The sequence below is a fragment of the Myxine glutinosa genome, chromosome 13 (genome assembly GCF_964187855.1).
Source record: "Myxine glutinosa chromosome 13, kmMyxGlut1.1, whole genome shotgun sequence".
In the NCBI taxonomy this organism is placed as follows: domain Eukaryota; kingdom Metazoa; phylum Chordata; class Myxini; order Myxiniformes; family Myxinidae; genus Myxine; species Myxine glutinosa.
The window spans coordinates 5252442-5273200 of record NC_136273.1 but is presented as its reverse complement, the minus strand read 5'-3'; positions in this window follow the sequence as shown (position 1 = coordinate 5273200).

Sequence of the window (20759 nt, the reverse complement as noted above, 5' to 3'; positions counted from 1 at the left end):
CTTGTATTAGTGTGGAAAAACCACTTTTCGCACTTGTGTTAGTGTTGAAAAACCACTTTTCACACTTGTGTTAGTGTTGAAAAACCACTTTTCGCACTTGTGTTAGTGTTGAAAAACCACTTTTTGCACTTGTGTTAGTGTTGAAAAACCACTTTTTGCACTTGTGATAGTGTTGAAAAACCACTTTTCGCACTTGTGTTAGTGTTGAAAAACCACTTTTCGCACTTGTGTTGGTGCAGGAAACCACTTTTGCACTTATATTAGTGTGGAAAAACCACTTTTCGCACGTGTTAGTGTTGAAAAACCACTTTTCGCACTTGTGTTGGTGCAGGAAACCACTTTTGCACTTGTATTAGTATGGAAAAAACACTTTTTGCACATGTGATAGTGTTGAAAAACCACTTTTCACACTTGTGTTAGTGTTGAAAAACCACTTTTCGCACTTGTGTTGGTGCAGGAAACCACTTTTGCACTTATATTAGTGTGGAAAAACCACTTTTCGCACGTGTTAGTGTTGAAAAACCACTTTTCGCACTTGTGTTAGTGTTGAAAAACCACTTTTCGCACTTGTGTTGGTGCAGGAAACCACTTTTGCACTTGTATTAGTGTGGAAAAACCACTTTTCGCACTTGTGTTAGTGTTGAAAAACCACTTTTCACACTTGTGTTAGTGTTGAAAAACCACTTTTCACACTTGTGTTAGTGTTGAAAAACCACTTTTCGCACTTGTGTTAGTGTTGAAAAACCACTTTTCGCACTTGTGTTAATGTTGAAAAACCACTTTTCGCACTTGTGTTGTTGCAGGAAACCACTTTTGCACTTGTATTAGTGTGGAAAAACCACTTTTCGCACTTGTGTTAGTGTTGAAAAACCACTTTTCGCACTTGTGTTAATGTTGAAAAACCACTTTTCGCACTTGTGTTGTTGCAGGAAACCACTTTTGCACTTGTATTAGTGTGGAAAAAACACTTTTTGCACTTGTGATAGTGTTGAAAAACCACTTTTCGCACTTGTGTTAGTGTTGAAAAACCACTTTTCGTACTTGTGTTGGTGCAGGAAACCACTTTTGCACTTGTGTTAGTGTGGAAAAACCACTTTTCGCACTTGTGTTAGTGTTGAAAAACCACTTTTCGCACTTGTGTTAGTGTTGAAAAACCACTTTTTGCAATTGTGATAGTGTTGAAAAACCACTTTTCGCACTTGTGTTAGTGTTGAAAAACCACTTTTCGCACTTGTGTTGGTGCAGGAAACCACTTTTGCACTTGTATTAGTATGGAAAAAACACTTTTTGCACATGTGATAGTGTTGAAAAACCAATTTTCGCACTTGTGTTAGCGTTGAAAAACCACTTTTCGTACTTGTGTTGGTGCAGGAAACCACTTTTGCACTTGTATTAGTGTGGAAAAACCACTTTTCGCACTTGTGTTAGTGTTGAAAAACCACTTTTTGCACTTGTGTTAGTGTTGAAAAACCACTTTTTGCACTTGTGTTGGTGCAGGACACCACTTTTGCACTTGTGATATTGTAGAAAAACCACTTTTCGCACTTGTGTTAGTGCTGAAAAACCACTTTTCGCACTTGTGTTGGTGCAGGAAATCACTTTTGCACTTGTATTAGTGTGGAAAAACCACTTTTCGCACTTGTGTTAGTGTTGAAAAACCACTTTTCGCACTTGTTTTAGTGTTGAAAATCCACTTTTCGCACTTCTGTTAGTGTTGAAAAAATACTTTTTGCACTTGTGTTGGTGCAGGAAACCACTTTTGCACTTGTATTAGTGTGGCAAAAACCACTTTTCGCACTTGTGTTAGTGTTGAAAAACCACTTTTCGCACTTGTATTAGTGTGGAAAAAACACTTTTTGCACTTGTGATAGTGTTGAAAAACCACTTTTCGCACTTGTATTAGTGTGGAAAAACCACTTTTCGCACTTGTGTTAGTGTTGAAAAACCACTTTTCACACTTGTGTTGGTGCAGGAAACCACTTTTGCACTTGTATTAGTATGGAAAAAACACTTTTTGCACATGTGATAGTGTTGAAAAACCACTTTTCGCACTTGTGTTAGTGTTGAAAAACCACTTTTCGCACTTGTGTTGGTGCAGGAAACCACTTTTGCACTTGTATTAGTGTGGAAAAACCACTTTTCGCATTTGTGTTAGTGTTGAAAAACCACTTTTGGCACTTGTGTTAGTGTTGAAACACCACTTTTCGCACTTGTGTTAGTGTTGAAAAACCACTTTTCGCACTTGTGTTAGTGTTGAAAAACCACTTTTTGCACTTGTGTTAGTGTTGAAAAACCACTTTTTGCACTTGTGTTGGTGCAGGACACCACTTTTGCACTTGTGATATTGTAGAAAAACCACTTTTCGCACTTGTGTTAGTGCTGAAAAACCACTTTTCGCACTTGTGTTGGTGCAGGAAATCACTTTTGCACTTGTATTAGTGTGGAAAAACCACTTTTCGCACTTGTGTTAGTGTTGAAAAACCACTTTTCGCACTTGTTTTAGTGTTGAAAATCCACTTTTCGCACTTCTGTTAGTGTTGAAAAAATACTTTTTGCACTTGTGTTGGTGCAGGAAACCACTTTTGCACTTGTATTAGTGTGGCAAAAACCACTTTTCGCACTTGTGTTAGTGTTGAAAAACCACTTTTCGCACTTGTATTAGTGTGGAAAAAACACTTTTTGCACTTGTGATAGTGTTGAAAAACCACTTTTCGCACTTGTATTAGTGTGGAAAAACCACTTTTCGCACTTGTGTTAGTGTTGAAAAACCACTTTTCACACTTGTGTTGGTGCAGGAAACCACTTTTGCACTTGTATTAGTATGGAAAAAACACTTTTTGCACATGTGATAGTGTTGAAAAACCACTTTTCGCACTTGTGTTAGTGTTGAAAAACCACTTTTCGCACTTGTGTTGGTGCAGGAAACCACTTTTGCACTTGTATTAGTGTGGAAAAACCACTTTTCGCATTTGTGTTAGTGTTGAAAAACCACTTTTGGCACTTGTGTTAGTGTTGAAACACCACTTTTCGCACTTGTGTTAGTGTTGAAAAACCACTTTTCGCACTTGTGTTAGTGTTGAAAAACCACTTTTCGCACTTGTGTTAGTGTTGAAAAACCACTTTTCGCACTTGTGTTAGTGTTGAAAAACCACTTTTCGCACTTGTGTTAGTGTTGAAAAACCACTTTTCGCACTTGTGTTAGTGTTGAAAAACCACTTTTCGCACTTGTGTTAGTGTTGAAAACCACTTTTCGCACTTGTGTTAGTGTTGAAAAACCACTTTTCGCACTTGTATTAGTGTTGAAAAACCACTTTTCGTACTTGTGTTGGTGCAGGAAACCACTTTTTGCACTTGTGTTAGTGTTGAAAAACCACTTTTCGCACTTGTGTTGGTGCAGGAAACCACTTTTCGCACTTGTATTAGTGTGGAAAAACCACTTTTCGCACTTGTTAGTGTTGAAAAACCACTTTTCGCACGTGTTAGTGTTGAAAAGCCACTTTTTGCACTTGTGTTGGTGCAGGAAACCACTTTTCGCACTTGTATTAGTGTGGAAAAACCACTTTTCGCACTTGTTAGTGTTGAAAAACCACTTTTCGCACTTGTGTTAGTGTTGAAAAGCCACTTTTTGCACTTGTGTTGGTGCAGGAAACCACTTTTGCACTTGTATTAGAGTTGAAAAAACACTTTTCGCACTTGTGATAGTGTTGAAAAACCACTTTTCGCACTTGTGTTGGTGCAGGAAACCACTTTTGCACTTGTATTAGTGTGGAAAAACCACTTTTCGCACTTGTGTTAGTGTTGAAAAACCACTTTTCACACTTGTGTTAGTGTTGAAAAACCACTTTTCGCACTTGTGTTAGTGTTGAAAAACCACTTTTTGCACTTGTTTTAGTGTTGAAAATCCACTTTTCGCACTTCTGTTAGCGTTGAAAAAATACTTTTTGCACTTGTGTTGGTGCAGGAAACCACTTTTGCACTTGTATTAGTGTGGCAAAAACCACTTTTCGCACTTGTGTTAGTGTTGAAAAACCACTTTTCGCACTTGTATTAGTGTGGAAAAAACACTTTTTGCACTTGTGATAGTGTTGAAAAACCACTTTTCGCACTTGTATTAGTGTGGAAAAACCACTTTTCGCACTTGTGTTAGTGTTGAAAAACCACTTTTCACACTTGTGTTGGTGCAGGAAACCACTTTTGCACTTGTATTAGTATGGAAAAAACACTTTTTGCACATGTGATAGTGTTGAAAAACCACTTTTCGCACTTGTGTTAGTGTTGAAAAACCACTTTTCGCACTTGTGTTGGTGCAGGAAACCACTTTTGCACTTGTATTAGTGTGGAAAAACCACTTTTCGCATTTGTGTTAGTGTTGAAAAACCACTTTTGGCACTTGTGTTAGTGTTGAAACACCACTTTTCGCACTTGTGTTAGTGTTGAAAAACCACTTTTCGCACTTGTGTTAGTGTTGAAAAACCACTTTTCGCACTTGTGTTAGTGTTGAAAAACCACTTTTCGCACTTGTGTTAGTGTTGAAAAACCACTTTTCGCACTTGTGTTAGTGTTGAAAAACCACTTTTCGCACTTGTGTTAGTGTTGAAAAACCACTTTTCGCACTTGTGTTAGTGTTGAAAAACCACTTTTCGCACTTGTGTTAGTGTTGAAAACCACTTTTCGCACTTGTGTTAGTGTTGAAAAACCACTTTTCGCACTTGTATTAGTGTTGAAAAACCACTTTTCGTACTTGTGTTGGTGCAGGAAACCACTTTTTGCACTTGTGTTAGTGTTGAAAAACCACTTTTCGCACTTGTGTTGGTGCAGGAAACCACTTTTCGCACTTGTATTAGTGTGGAAAAACCACTTTTCGCACTTGTTAGTGTTGAAAAACCACTTTTCGCACGTGTTAGTGTTGAAAAGCCACTTTTTGCACTTGTGTTGGTGCAGGAAACCACTTTTCGCACTTGTATTAGTGTGGAAAAACCACTTTTCGCACTTGTTAGTGTTGAAAAACCACTTTTCGCACTTGTGTTAGTGTTGAAAAGCCACTTTTTGCACTTGTGTTGGTGCAGGAAACCACTTTTGCACTTGTATTAGAGTTGAAAAAACACTTTTCGCACTTGTGATAGTGTTGAAAAACCACTTTTCGCACTTGTGTTGGTGCAGGAAACCACTTTTGCACTTGTATTAGTGTGGAAAAACCACTTTTCGCACTTGTGTTAGTGTTGAAAAACCACTTTTCGCACTTCTTTTAGTGTTGAAAATCCACTTTTCGCACTTGTTAGTGTTGAAAAAATACTTTTTGCACTTGTGTTGGTGCAGGAAACCACTTTTGCACTTGTATTAGTGTGGAAAAACCACTTTTCGCACTTGTGTTAGTGTTGAAAAACCACTTTTCGCACTTGTATTAGTGTGGAAAAAACACTTTTTGCACTTGTGATAGTGTTGAAAAACCACTTTTCGCACTTGTGTTGGCGCAGGAAACCACTTTTGCACTTGCATTAGTGTGGAAAAACCACTTTTCGCACTTATGTTAGTGTTGTAAAACCACTTTTCGCACTTGTGTTAGTGTTGAAAAACCACTTTTCACACTTGTGTTAGTGTTGAAAAACCACTTTTGCACTTGTATTAGTGTGGAAAAACCACTTTTCGCACTTGAGTTAGTGTTGAAAAAGCACTTTTCGCACTTGTGTTAGTGTTGAAAAAACACTTTTCGCACTTGTGTTGGTGCAGGAAACCACTTTTGCACTTGTATTAGTGTGGAAAAACCACTTTTCGCACTTGTGTTAGTGTTGAAAAACCACTTTTCGCACTTGTGTTAGTGTTGAAAAACCACTTTTCGCACTTGTGATAGTGTTGAAAAACCACTTTTCGCACTTGTGTTAGTGTTGAAAAACCACTTTTCGTACTTGTGTTGGTGCAGGAAACCACTTTTGCACTTGTATTAGTGTGGAAAAACCACTTTTCGCACTTGTGTTAGTGTTGAAAAACCACTTTTCGCACTTGTGTTAGTGTTGAAAAACCACTTTTCGCACTTGTATTAGTGTGGAAAAAACACTTTTCGCACTTGTGTTAGTGTTGAAAAACCACTTTTCGCACTTGTGTTAGTGTTGAAAAACCACTTTTTGCACTTGTGTTAGTGTTGAAAAACCACTTTTTGCACTTGTGATAGTGTTGAAAAACCACTTTTCGCACTTGTGTTAGTGTTGAAAAACCACTTTTCGCACTTGTGTTGGTGCAGGAAACCACTTTTGCACTTATATTAGTGTGGAAAAACCACTTTTCGCACGTGTTAGTGTTGAAAAACCACTTTTCGCACTTGTGTTGGTGCAGGAAACCACTTTTGCACTTGTATTAGTATGGAAAAAACACTTTTTGCACATGTGATAGTGTTGAAAAACCACTTTTCACACTTGTGTTAGTGTTGAAAAACCACTTTTCGCACTTGTGTTGGTGCAGGAAACCACTTTTGCACTTATATTAGTGTGGAAAAACCACTTTTCGCACGTGTTAGTGTTGAAAAACCACTTTTCGCACTTGTGTTAGTGTTGAAAAACCACTTTTCGCACTTGTGTTGGTGCAGGAAACCACTTTTGCACTTGTATTAGTGTGGAAAAACCACTTTTCGCACTTGTGTTAGTGTTGAAAAACCACTTTTCACACTTGTGTTAGTGTTGAAAAACCACTTTTCACACTTGTGTTAGTGTTGAAAAACCACTTTTCGCACTTGTGTTAGTGTTGAAAAACCACTTTTCGCACTTGTGTTAATGTTGAAAAACCACTTTTCGCACTTGTGTTGTTGCAGGAAACCACTTTTGCACTTGTATTAGTGTGGAAAAACCACTTTTCGCACTTGTGTTAGTGTTGAAAAACCACTTTTCGCACTTGTGTTAATGTTGAAAAACCACTTTTCGCACTTGTGTTGTTGCAGGAAACCACTTTTGCACTTGTATTAGTGTGGAAAAAACACTTTTTGCACTTGTGATAGTGTTGAAAAACCACTTTTCGCACTTGTGTTAGTGTTGAAAAACCACTTTTCGTACTTGTGTTGGTGCAGGAAACCACTTTTGCACTTGTGTTAGTGTGGAAAAACCACTTTTCGCACTTGTGTTAGTGTTGAAAAACCACTTTTCGCACTTGTGTTAGTGTTGAAAAACCACTTTTTGCAATTGTGATAGTGTTGAAAAACCACTTTTCGCACTTGTGTTAGTGTTGAAAAACCACTTTTCGCACTTGTGTTGGTGCAGGAAACCACTTTTGCACTTGTATTAGTATGGAAAAAACACTTTTTGCACATGTGATAGTGTTGAAAAACCAATTTTCGCACTTGTGTTAGCGTTGAAAAACCACTTTTCGTACTTGTGTTGGTGCAGGAAACCACTTTTGCACTTGTATTAGTGTGGAAAAACCACTTTTCGCACTTGTGTTAGTGTTGAAAAACCACTTTTTGCACTTGTGTTAGTGTTGAAAAACCACTTTTTGCACTTGTGTTGGTGCAGGACACCACTTTTGCACTTGTGATATTGTAGAAAAACCACTTTTCGCACTTGTGTTAGTGCTGAAAAACCACTTTTCGCACTTGTGTTGGTGCAGGAAATCACTTTTGCACTTGTATTAGTGTGGAAAAACCACTTTTCGCACTTGTGTTAGTGTTGAAAAACCACTTTTCGCACTTGTTTTAGTGTTGAAAATCCACTTTTCGCACTTCGGTTCGTGTTGAAAAAATACTTTTTGCACTTGTGTTGGTGCAGGAAACCACTTTTGCACTTGTATTAGTGTGGCAAAAACCACTTTTCGCACTTGTGTTAGTGTTGAAAAACCACTTTTCGCACTTGTATTAGTGTGGAAAAAACACTTTTTGCACTTGTGATAGTGTTGAAAAACCACTTTTCGCACTTGTATTAGTGTGGAAAAACCACTTTTCGCACTTGTGTTAGTGTTGAAAAACCACTTTTCACACTTGTGTTGGTGCAGGAAACCACTTTTGCACTTGTATTAGTATGGAAAAAACACTTTTTGCACATGTGATAGTGTTGAAAAACCACTTTTCGCACTTGTGTTAGTGTTGAAAAACCACTTTTCGCACTTGTGTTGGTGCAGGAAACCACTTTTGCACTTGTATTAGTGTGGAAAAACCACTTTTCGCATTTGTGTTAGTGTTGAAAAACCACTTTTGGCACTTGTGTTAGTGTTGAAACACCACTTTTCGCACTTGTGTTAGTGTTGAAAAACCACTTTTCGCACTTGTGTTAGTGTTGAAAAACCACTTTTCGCACTTGTGTTAGTGTTGAAAAACCACTTTTCGCACTTGTGTTAGTGTTGAAAAACCACTTTTCGCACTTGTGTTAGTGTTGAAAAACCACTTTTCGCACTTGTGTTAGTGTTGAAAAACCACTTTTCGCACTTGTGTTAGTGTTGAAAACCACTTTTCGCACTTGTGTTAGTGTTGAAAAACCACTTTTCGCACTTGTATTAGTGTTGAAAAACCACTTTTCGTACTTGTGTTGGTGCAGGAAACCACTTTTTGCACTTGTGTTAGTGTTGAAAAACCACTTTTCACACTTGTGTTGGTGCAGGAAACCACTTTTCGCACTTGTATTAGTGTGGAAAAACCACTTTTCGCACTTGTTAGTGTTGAAAAACCACTTTTCGCACGTGTTAGTGTTGAAAAGCCACTTTTTGCACTTGTGTTGGTGCAGGAAACCACTTTTCGCACTTGTATTAGTGTGGAAAAACCACTTTTCGCACTTGTTAGTGTTGAAAAACCACTTTTCGCACTTGTGTTAGTGTTGAAAAGCCACTTTTTGCACTTGTGTTGGTGCAGGAAACCACTTTTGCACTTGTATTAGAGTTGAAAAAACACTTTTCGCACTTGTGATAGTGTTGAAAAACCACTTTTCGCACTTGTGTTGGTGCAGGAAACCACTTTTGCACTTGTATTAGTGTGGAAAAACCACTTTTCGCACTTGTGTTAGTGTTGAAAAACCACTTTTCGCACTTCTTTTAGTGTTGAAAATCCACTTTTCGCACTTGTTAGTGTTGAAAAAATACTTTTTGCACTTGTGTTGGTGCAGGAAACCACTTTTGCACTTGTATTAGTGTGGAAAAACCACTTTTCGCACTTGTGTTATTGTTGAAAAACCACTTTTCGCACTTGTATTAGTGTGGAAAAAACACTTTTTGCACTTGTGATAGTGTTGAAAAACCACTTTTCGCACTTGTGTTGGCGCAGGAAACCACTTTTGCACTTGCATTAGTGTGGAAAAACCACTTTTCGCACTTATGTTAGTGTTGAAAAACCACTTTTCGCACTTGTGTTAGTGTTGAAAAACCACTTTTCACACTTGTGTTAGTGTTGAAAAACCACTTTTGCACTTGTATTAGTGTGGAAAAACCACTTTTCGCACTTGTGTTAGTGTAGAAAAACCACTTTTCGCACTTGTGTTGGTGCAGGAAACCACTTTTGCACTTATATTAGTGTGGAAAAACCACTTTTCGCACGTGTTAGTGTTGAAAAACCACTTTTCGCACTTGTGTTAGTGTTGAAAAACCACTTTTCGCACTTGTGTTGGTGCAGGAAACCACTTTTGCACTTGTATTAGTGTGGAAAAACCACTTTTCACACTTGTGTTAGTGTTGAAAAACCACTTTTCACACTTGTGTTAGTGTTGAAAAACCACTTTTCGCACTTGTGTTAGTGTTGAAAAACCACTTTTTGCACTTGTGATAGTGTTGAAAAACCACTTTTCGCACTTGTGTTAGTGTTGAAAAACCACTTTTCGCACTTGTGTTGGTGCAGGAAACCACTTTTGCACTTGTATTAGTATGGAAAAAACACTTTTTGCACATGTGATAGTGTTGAAAAACCACTTTTCGCACTTGTGTTAGTGTTGAAAAACCACTTTTCGCACTTGTGTTAGTGTTGAAAAACCACTTTTCGCACTTGTATTAGTGTGGAAAAACCACTTTTTGCACTTGTGTTAGTGTTGAAAAACCACTTTTCGCACTTGTGTTGGTGCAGGAAACCACTTTTGCACTTGTATTAGTGTTGAAAAACCACTTTTCGCACTTGTGTTGGTGTTGAAAAACCACTTTTCGCACTTGTATTAGTGTGGAAAAACCACTTTTTGCACTTGTGTTAGTGTTGAAAATCCACTTTTCGCACTTGTGTTAGTGTTGAAAAACCACTTTTCGCACTTGTGTTGGTGCAGGAAACCACTTTTGCACTTGTATTAGTGTGGAAAAACCACTTTTCGCACTTGTGTTAGTGTTGAAAAACCACTTTTCGCACTTGTGTTAGTGTTGAAAAACCACTTTTCGCACTTGTTTTAGTGTTGAAAATCCACTTTTCGCACTTGTGTTAGTGTTGAAAAAATACTTTTTGCACTTGTGTTGGTGCAGGAAACCACTTTTGCACTTGTATTAGTGTGGCAAAAACCACTTTTCGCACTTGTGTTAGTGTTGAAAAACCACTTTTTGCACTTGTGTTGGTGCAGGAAACCACTTTTGAACTTGTATTAGAGTTGAAAAAACACTTTTCGCACTTGTGATAGTGTTGAAAAACCACTTTTTGCACTTGTGTTGGTGCAGGAAACCACTTTTGCACTTGTGATATTGTAGAAAAACCACTTTTCGCACTTGTGTTGGTGCAGGAAACCGCTTTTGCACTTGTATTAGTGTGGAAAAACCACTTTTCGCACTTGAGTTAGTGTTGAAAAAGCACTTTTCGCACTTGTGTTAGTGTTGAAAAAACACTTTTCGCACTTGTGTTGGTGCAGGAAACCACTTTTGCACTTGTATTAGTGTGGAAAAACCACTTTTCGCACTTGTGTTAGTGTTGAAAAACCACTTTTCACACTTGTGTTAGTGTTGAAAAACCACTTTTGCACTTGTATTAGTGTGGAAAAACCACTTTTCGCACTTGTGTTAGTGTTGAAAAACCACTTTTCGCACTTGTGATAGTGTTGAAAAACCACTTTTCGCACTTGTGTTAGTGTTGAAAAACCACTTTTCGTACTTGTGTTGGTGCAGGAAACCACTTTTGCACTTGTATTAGTGTGGAAAAACCACTTTTCGCACTTGTGTTAGTGTTGAAAAACCACTTTTCGCACTTGTGTTAGTGTTGAAAAACCACTTTTCGCACTTGTATTAGTGTGGAAAAAACACTTTTCGCACTTGTGTTAGTGTTGAAAAACCACTTTTCGCACTTGTGTTAGTGTTGAAAAACCACTTTTTGCACTTGTGTTAGTGTTGAAAAACCACTTTTTGCACTTGTGATAGTGTTGAAAAACCACTTTTCGCACTTGTGTTAGTGTTGAAAAACCACTTTTCGCACTTGTGTTGGTGCAGGAAACCACTTTTGCACTTATATTAGTGTGGAAAAACCACTTTTCGCACGTGTTAGTGTTGAAAAACCACTTTTCGCACTTGTGTTGGTGCAGGAAACCACTTTTGCACTTGTATTAGTATGGAAAAAACACTTTTTGCACATGTGATAGTGTTGAAAAACCACTTTTCACACTTGTGTTAGTGTTGAAAAACCACTTTTCGCACTTGTGTTGGTGCAGGAAACCACTTTTGCACTTATATTAGTGTGGAAAAACCACTTTTCGCACGTGTTAGTGTTGAAAAACCACTTTTCGCACTTGTGTTAGTGTTGAAAAAGCACTTTTCGCACTTGTGTTGGTGCAGGAAACCACTTTTGCACTTGTATTAGTGTGGAAAAACCACTTTTCGCACTTGTGTTAGTGTTGAAAAACCACTTTTCACACTTGTGTTAGTGTTGAAAAACCACTTTTCACACTTGTGTTAGTGTTGAAAAACCACTTTTCGCACTTGTGTTAGTGTTGAAAAACCACTTTTCGCACTTGTGTTAATGTTGAAAAACCACTTTTCGCACTTGTGTTGTTGCAGGAAACCACTTTTGCACTTGTATTAGTGTGGAAAAACCACTTTTCGCACTTGTGTTAGTGTTGAAAAACCACTTTTCGCACTTGTGTTAATGTTGAAAAACCACTTTTCGCACTTGTGTTGTTGCAGGAAACCACTTTTGCACTTGTATTAGTGTGGAAAAAACACTTTTTGCACTTGTGATAGTGTTGAAAAACCACTTTTCGCACTTGTGTTAGTGTTGAAAAACCACTTTTCGTACTTGTGTTGGTGCAGGAAACCACTTTTGCACTTGTGTTAGTGTGGAAAAACCACTTTTCGCACTTGTGTTAGTGTTGAAAAACCACTTTTCGCACTTGTGTTAGTGTTGAAAAACCACTTTTCGCACTTGTGTTGGTGCAGGAAACCACTTTTGCACTTGTATTAGTATGGAAAAAACACTTTTTGCACATGTGATAGTGTTGAAAAACCACTTTTCGCACTTGTGTTAGTGTTGAAAAACCACTTTTCGCACTTGTGTTAGTGTTGAAAAACCACTTTTCGCACTTGTATTAGTGTGGAAAAACCACTTTTTGCACTTGTGTTAGTGTTGAAAAACCACTTTTCGCACTTGTGTTGGTGCAGGAAACCACTTTTGCACTTGTATTAGTGTTGAAAAACCACTTTTCGCACTTGTGTTAGTTTTGAAAAACCACTTTTCGCACTTGTATTAGTGTGGAAAAACCACTTTTTGCACTTGTGTTAGTGTTGAAAATCCACTTTTCGCACTTGTGTTAGTGTTGAAAAACCACTTTTCGCACTTGTGTTGGTGCAGGAAACCACTTTTGCACTTGTATTAGTGTGGAAAAACCACTTTTCGCACTTGTGTTAGTGTTGAAAAACCACTTTTCGCACTTGTGTTAGTGTTGAAAAACCACTTTTCGCACTTGTTTTAGTGTTGAAAATCCACTTTTCGCACTTGTGTTAGTGTTGAAAAAATACTTTTTGCACTTGTGTTGGTGCAGGAAACCACTTTTGCACTTGTATTAGTGTGGCAAAAACCACTTTTCGCACTTGTGTTAGTGTTGAAAAACCACTTTTCGCACTTGTATTAGTGTGGAAAAAACACTTTTTGCACTTGTGATAGTGTTGAAAAACCACTTTTCGCACTTGTGTTGGCGCAGGAAACCACTTTTGCACTTGCATTAGTGTGGAAAAACCACTTTTCGCACTTGTGTTAGTGTTGAAAAACCACTTTTCGCACTTGTGTTAGTGTTGAAAAACCACTTTTCACACTTGTGTTGGTGCAGGAAACCACTTTTGCACTTATATTAGTATGGAAAAAACACTTTTTGCACATGTGATAGTGTTGAAAAACCACTTTTCGCACTTGTGTTAGTGTTGAAAAACCACTTTTTGCACTTGTGTTAGTGTTGAAAAACCACTTTTCGCACTTGTGTTGGTGCAGGAAACCACTTTTGCACTTGTATTAGTGTGGAAAAACCACATTTCGCACTTGTGTTAGTGTTGAAAAACCACTTTTCGCACTTGTGTTAGTGTTGAAAAACCACTTTTTGCATTTGTGTTGGTGCAGGAAACCACTTTTGAACTTGTATTAGAGTTGAAAAAACACTTTTCGCACTTGTGATAGTGTTGAAAAACCACTTTTTGCACTTGTGTTGGTGCAGGAAACCACTTTTGCACTTGTGATATTGTAGAAAAACCACTTTTCGCACTTGTGTTGGTGCAGGAAACCACTTTTGCACTTGTATTAGTGTGGAAAAACCACTTTTCGCACTTGAGTTAGTGTTGAAAAAGCACTTTTCGCACTTGTGTTAGTGTTGAAAAAACACTTTTCGCACTTGTGTTGGTGCAGGAAACCACTTTTGCACTTGTATTAGTGTGGAAAAATCACTTTTCGCACTTGTGTTAGTGTTGAAAAACCACTTTTCACACTTGTGTTAGTGTTGAAAAACCACTTTTGCACTTGTATTAGTGTGGAAAAACCACTTTTCGCACTTGTGTTAGTGTTGAAAAACCACTTTTCGCACTTGTGTTAGTGTTGAAAAACCACTTTTCGCACTTGTGATAGTGTTGAAAAACCACTTTTCGCACTTGTGTTAGTGTTGAAAAACCACTTTTCGTACTTGTGTTGGTGCAGGAAACCACTTTTGCACTTGTATTAGTGTGGAAAAACCACTTTTCGCACTTGTGTTAGTGTTGAAAAACCACTTTTCGCACTTGTGTTGGTGCAGGAAACCACTTTTGCACTTGTATTAGTGTGGAAAAACCACTTTTCGCACTTGTGTTAGTGTTGAAAAACCACTTTTCACACTTGTGTTAGTGTTGACAAACCACTTTTCGCACTTGTGTTGGTGCAGGAAACCACTTTTGCACTTGTATTAGTGTGGAAAAACCACTTTTCGCACTTGTGTTAGTGTTGGCAAACCACTTTTCGCACTTGTGTTGGTGCTGGAAACCACTTTTGCACTTGTGATAGTGTTGAAAAACCACTTTTCGCACTTGTGTTAGTGTTGAAAAACCACTTTTCGTACTTGTGTTGGTGCAGGAAACCACTTTTCGCACTTGTGTTAGTGTTGAAAAACCACTTTTCGCACTTGTTAGTGTTGAAAAACCACTTTTCGCACTTGTGTTGGTGTAGGAAACCACTTTTGCACTTGTATTAGTGTGGAAAAACCACTTTTCGCACTTGTGTTAGTGTTGAAAAACCACTTTTTGCACTTGTGTTGGTGCAGGAAACCACTTTTGGACTTGTATTAGAGTTGAAAAAACACTTTTCGCACTTGTGATAGTGTTGAAAAACCACTTTTTGCACTTGTGTTGGTGCAGGACACCACTTTTGCACTTGTGCTATTGTAGAAAAACCACTTTTCGCACTTGTGTTAGTGCTGAAAAACCACTTTTCGCACTTGTGTTGGTGCAGGAAACCACTTTTGCACTTGTATTAGTGTGGCAAAAACCACTTTTCGCACTTGTGTTAGTGTTGAAAAACCACTTTTCGCACTTGTATTAGTGTGGAAAAAACACTTTTTGCACTTGTGATAGTGTTGAAAAACCACTTTTCGCACTTGTGTTGGCGCAGGAAACCACTTTTGCACTTGCATTCGTGTGGAAAAACCACTTTTCGCACTTGTGTTAGTGTTGAAAAACCACTTTTCGCACTTGTGTTAGTGTTGAAAAACCACTTTTCACACTTGTGTTGGTGCAGGAAACCACTTTTGCACTTGTATTAGTGTGGAAAAACCACTTTTCGCATTTGTGTTAGTGTTGAAAAACCACTTTTCGCACTTGTGTTAGTGTTGAAAAACCACTTTTCACACTCGTGTTAGTGTTGAAAAACCACTTTTGCACTTGTATTAGTGTGGAAAAACCACTTTTCGCACTTGTGTTAGTGTAGAAAAACCACTTTTCGCACTTGTGTTGGTGCAGGAAACCACTTTTGCACTTATATTAGTGTGGAAAAACCACTTTTCACACGTGTTAGTGTTGAAAAACCGCTTTTCGCACTTGTGTTAGTGTTGAAAAACCACTTTTCACACTTGTGTTAGTGTTGAAAAACCACTTTTGCACTTGTATTAGTGTGGAAAAACCACTTTTCGCACTTGTGTTAGTGTAGAAAAACCACTTTTCGCACTTGTGTTGGTGCAGGAAACCACTTTTGCACTTGTATTAGTGTGGAAAAAACACTTTTGCACTTGTGATAGTGTTGAAAAACCACTTTGCAGTTGTGTTTGTGTTGAAAAACCACTTTTCGCACTTGTGTTAGTGTTGAAAAACCACTTTTCGCACTTGTGTTGGTGCAGGAAACCACTTTTGCACTTGTATTAGTGTGGAAAAACCACTTTTCGCACTTGTGTTAGGGTTGAAAAACCACTTTTCACACTTGTGTTAGTGTTGAAAAACCACTTTTCGCACTTGTGTTAGTGTTGAAAAACCACTTTTCGCACTTGTGTTAATGTTGAAAAACCACTTTTCGCACTTGTGTTGTTGCAGGAAACCACTTTTGCACTTGTATTAGTGTGGAAAAACCACTTTTGCACTTGTATTAGTGTGGAAAAAACACTTTTTGCACTTGTGATAGTGTTGAAAAAACACTTTTCGCACTTGTGTTAGTGTTGAAAAACCACTTTTCGTACTTGTGTTGGTGCAGGAAACCACTTTTGCACTTGTATTAGTGTGGAAAAACCACTTTTCGCACTTGTGTTAGTGTTGAAAAACCACTTTTCGCACTTGCGTTAGTGTTGAAAAACCACTTTTTGCACTTGTGTTAGTGTTGAAAAACCACTTTTTGCACTTGTTTTGGTGCAGGACACCACTTTTGCACTTGTGATATTGTAGAAAAACCACTTTTCGCACTTGTGTTAGTGCTGAAAAACCACTTTTCGCACTTGTGTTGGTGCAGGAAATCACTTTTGCACTTGTATTAGTGTGGAAAAACCACTTTTCGCACTTGTGTTAGTGTTGAAAAACCACTTTTCGCACTTGTTTTAGTGTTGAAAATCCACTTTTCGCACTTCTATTAGTGTTGAAAAAATACTTTTTGCACTTGTGTTGGTGCAGGAAACCACTTTTGCACTTGTATTAGTGTGGCAAAAACCACTTTTCGCACTTGTGTTAGTGTTGAAAAACCACTTTTCGCACTTGTGTTAGTGTTGAAAAACCACTTTTCGCACTTGTTTTAGTGTTGAAAATCCACTTTTTGCACTTGTGATAGTGTTGAAAAACCACTTTTCGCACTTGTGTTGGCGCAGGAAACCACTTTTGCACTTGCATTAGTGTGGAAAAACCACTTTTCGCACTTGTGTTAGTGTTGAAAAACCACTTTTCGCACTTGTGTTAGTGTTGAAAAACCACTTTTCGCACTTGTGTTAGTGTTGAAAAACCACTTTTCACACTTGTGTTGGTGCAGGAAACCACTTTTGCACTTGTATTAGTATGGAAAAAACACTTTTTGCACATGTGATAGTGTTGAAAAACCACTTTTCGCACTTGTGTTAGTGTTGAAAAACCACTTTTCGCACTTGTGTTGGTGCAGGAAACCACTTTTGCACTTGTATTAGTGTGGAAAAACCACTTTTCGCACTTGTGTTAGTGTTGAAAAACCACTTTTCGCACTTGTGTTAGTGTTGAAAAACCACTTTTCGCACTTGTGTTAGTGTTGAAAAACCACTTTTCGCACTTGTGTTAGTGTTGAAAAACCACTTTTCGCACTTGTGTTAGTGTTGACAAACCACTTTTCGCACTTGTGTTGGTGCAGGAAACCACTTTTGCACTTGTATTAGTGTGGAAAAACCACTTTTCGCACTTGTGTTAGTGTTGGCAAACCACTTTTCGCACTTGTGTTGGTGCTGGAAACCACTTTTGCACTTGTGATAGTGTTGAAAAACCACTTTTTGCACTTGTGTTAGTGTTGAAAAACCACTTTTCGTACTTGTGTTGGTGCAGGAAACCACTTTTCGCACTTGTGTTAGTGTTGAAAAACCACTTTTCGCACTTGTTAGTGTTGAAAAACCACTTTTCGCACTTGTGTTGGTGCAGGAAACCACTTTTGCACTTGTATTAGTGTGGAAAAACCACTTTTCGCACTTGTGTTAGTGTTGAAAAACCACTTTTTGCTCTTGTGTTGGTGCAGGAAACCACTTTTGCACTTGTATTAGAGTTGAAAAAACACTTTTCGCACTTGTGATAGTGTTGAAAAACCACTTTTTGCACTTGTGTTGGTGCAGGACACCACTTTTGCACTTGTGATATTGTAGAAAAACCACTTTTCGCACTTGTGTTAGTGCTGAAAAACCACTTTTCGCACTTGTGTTGGTGCAGGAAATCACTTTTGCACTTGTATTAGTGTGGAAAAAACCACTTTTCGCACTTGTGTTAGTGTTGAAAAACCACTTTTCGCACTTGTTTTAGTGTTGAAAATCCACTTTTCGCACTTCTGTTAGTGTTGAAAAAATACTTTTTGCACTTGTGTTGGTGCAGGAAACCACTTTTGCACTTGTATTAGTGTGGCAAAAACCACTTTTCGCACTTGTGTTAATGTTGAAAAACCACTTTTCGCACTTGTATTAGTGTGGAAAAAACACTTTTTGCACTTGTGATAGTGTTGAAAAACCACTTTTCGCACTTGTGTTGGCGCAGGAAACCACTTTTGCACTTGCATTAGTGTGGAAAAACCACTTTTCGCACTTGTGTTAGTGTTGAAAAACCACTTTTCGCACTTGTGTTAGTGTTGAAAAACCACTTTTCACACTTGTGTTGGTGCAGGAAACCACTTTTGCACTTGTATTAGTGTGGAAAAACCACTTTTCGCATTTGTGTTAGTGTTGAAAAACCACTTTTGGCACTTGTGTTAGTGTTGAAACACCACTTTTCGCACTTGTGTTAGTGTTGAAAAACCACTTTTCGCACTTGTGTTAGTGTTGAAAAACCACTTTTCGCACTTGTGTTAGTGTTGAAAAACCACTTTTCGCACTTGTGTTAGTGTTGAAAAACCACTTTTCGCACTTGTGTTAGTGTTGAAAAACCACTTTTCGCACTTGTGTTAGTGTTGAAAAACCACTTTTCGCACTTGTGTTAGTGTTGAAAAACCACTTTTCGCACTTGTGTTAGTGTTGAAAAACCACTTTTCGCACTTGTGTTGGTGCAGGAAACCACTTTTGCACTTGTATTAGTGTTGAAAAACCACTTTTCGCACTTGTATTAGTGTTGAAAAACCACTTTTCGTACTTGTGTTGGTGCAGGAAACCACTTTTCGCACTTGTGTTAGTGTTGAAAAACCACTTTTCGCACTTGTTAGTGTTGAAAAACCACTTTTCGCACTTGTGTTGGTGCAGGAAACCACTTTTCGCACTTGTATTAGTGTGGAAAAACCACTTTTCGCACTTGTTAGTGTGGAAAAACCACTTTTCGCACTTGTTAGTGTTGAAAAACCACTTTTCGCACTTGTGTTAGTGTTGAAAAGCCACTTTTTGCACTTGTGTTGGTGCAGGAAACCACTTTTGCACTTGTATTAGAGTTGAAAAAACACTTTTCGCACTTGTGATAGTGTTGAAAAACCACTTTTCGCACTTGTGTTGGTGCAGGAAACCACTTTTGCACTTGTATTAGTGTGGAAAAACCACTTTTCGCACTTGTGTTAGTGTTGAAAAACCACTTTCGCACTTGTTTTAGTGTTGAAAATCCACTTTTCGCACTTGTTAGTGTTGAAAAAATACTTTTTGCACTTGTGTTGGTGCAGGAAACCACTTTTGCACTTGTATTAGTGTGGAAAAACCACTTTTCGCACTTGTGTTAGTGTTGAAAAACCACTTTTCGCACTTGTATTAGTGTGGAAAAAACACTTTTTGCACTTGTGTTAGTGTTGACAAACCACTTTTCGCACTTGTGTTGGTGCAGGAAACCACTTTTGCACTTGTATTAGTGTGGAAAAACCACTTTTCGCACTTGTGTTAGTGTTGGCAAACCACTTTTCGCACTTGTGTTGGTGCTGGAAACCACTTTTGCACTTGTGATAGTGTTGAAAAACCACTTTTCGCACTTGTGTTAGTGTTGAAAAACCACTTTTCGTACTTGTGTTGGTGCAGGAAACCACTTTTCGCACTTGTGTTAGTGTTGAAAAACCACTTTTCGCACTTGTTAGTGTTGAAAAACCACTTTTCGCACTTGTGTTGGTGTAGGAAACCACTTTTGCACTTGTATTAGTGTGGAAAAACCACTTTTCGCACTTGTGTTAGTGTTGAAAAACCACTTTTTGCATTTGTGTTGGTGCAGGAAACCACTTTTGCACTTGTATTAGAGTTGAAAAAACACTTTTCGCACTTGTGATAGTGTTGAAAAACCACTTTTTGCACTTGTGTTGGTGCAGGACACCACTTTTGCACTTGTGATATTGTAGAAAAACCACTTTTCGCACTTGTGTTAGTGCTGAAAAACCACTTTTCGCACTTGTGTTGGTGCAGGAAACCACTTTTGCACTTGTATTAGTGTGGCAAAAACCACTTTTCGCACTTGTGTTAGTGTTGAAAAACCACTTTTCGCACTTGTATTAGTGTGGAAAAAACACTTTTTGCACTTGTGATAGTGTTGAAAAACCACTTTTCGCACTTGTGTTGGCGCAGGAAACCACTTTTGCACTTGCATTAGTGTGGAAAAACCACTTTTCGCACTTGTGTTAGTGTTGAAAAACCACTTTTCGCACTTGTGTTAGTGTTGAAAACCACTTTTCACACTTGTGTTGGTGCAGGAAACCACTTTTGCACTTGTATTAGTGTGGAAAAACCACTTTTTGCATTTGTGTTAGTGTTGAAAAACCACTTTTGGCACTTGTGTTAGTGTTGAAACACCACTTTTCGCACTTGTGTTAGTGTTGAAAAACCACTTTTCGCACTTGTGTTAGTGTTGAAAAACCACTTTTCGCACTTGTGTTAGTGTTGAAAAACCACTTTTCGCACTTGTGTTAGTGTTGAAAAACCACTTTTCGCACTTGTGTTAGTGTTGAAAAACCACTTTTCGCACTTGTGTTAGTGTTGAAAAACCACTTTTCGCACTTGTGTTAGTGTTGAAAAACCACTTTTCGCACTTGTGTTAGTGTTGAAAAACCACTTTTCGCACTTGTGTTGGTGCAGGAAACCACTTTTGCACTTGTATTAGTGTTGAAAAACCACTTTTCGCACTTGTATTAGTGTTGAAAAACCACTTTTCGTACTTGTGTTGGTGCAGGAAACCACTTTTCGCACTTGTGTTAGTGTTGAAAAACCACTTTTCGCACTTGTTAGTGTTGAAAAACCACTTTTCGCACTTGTGTTGGTGCAGGAAACCACTTTTCGCACTTGTATTAGTGTGGAAAAACCACTTTTCGCACTTGTTAGTGTTGAAAA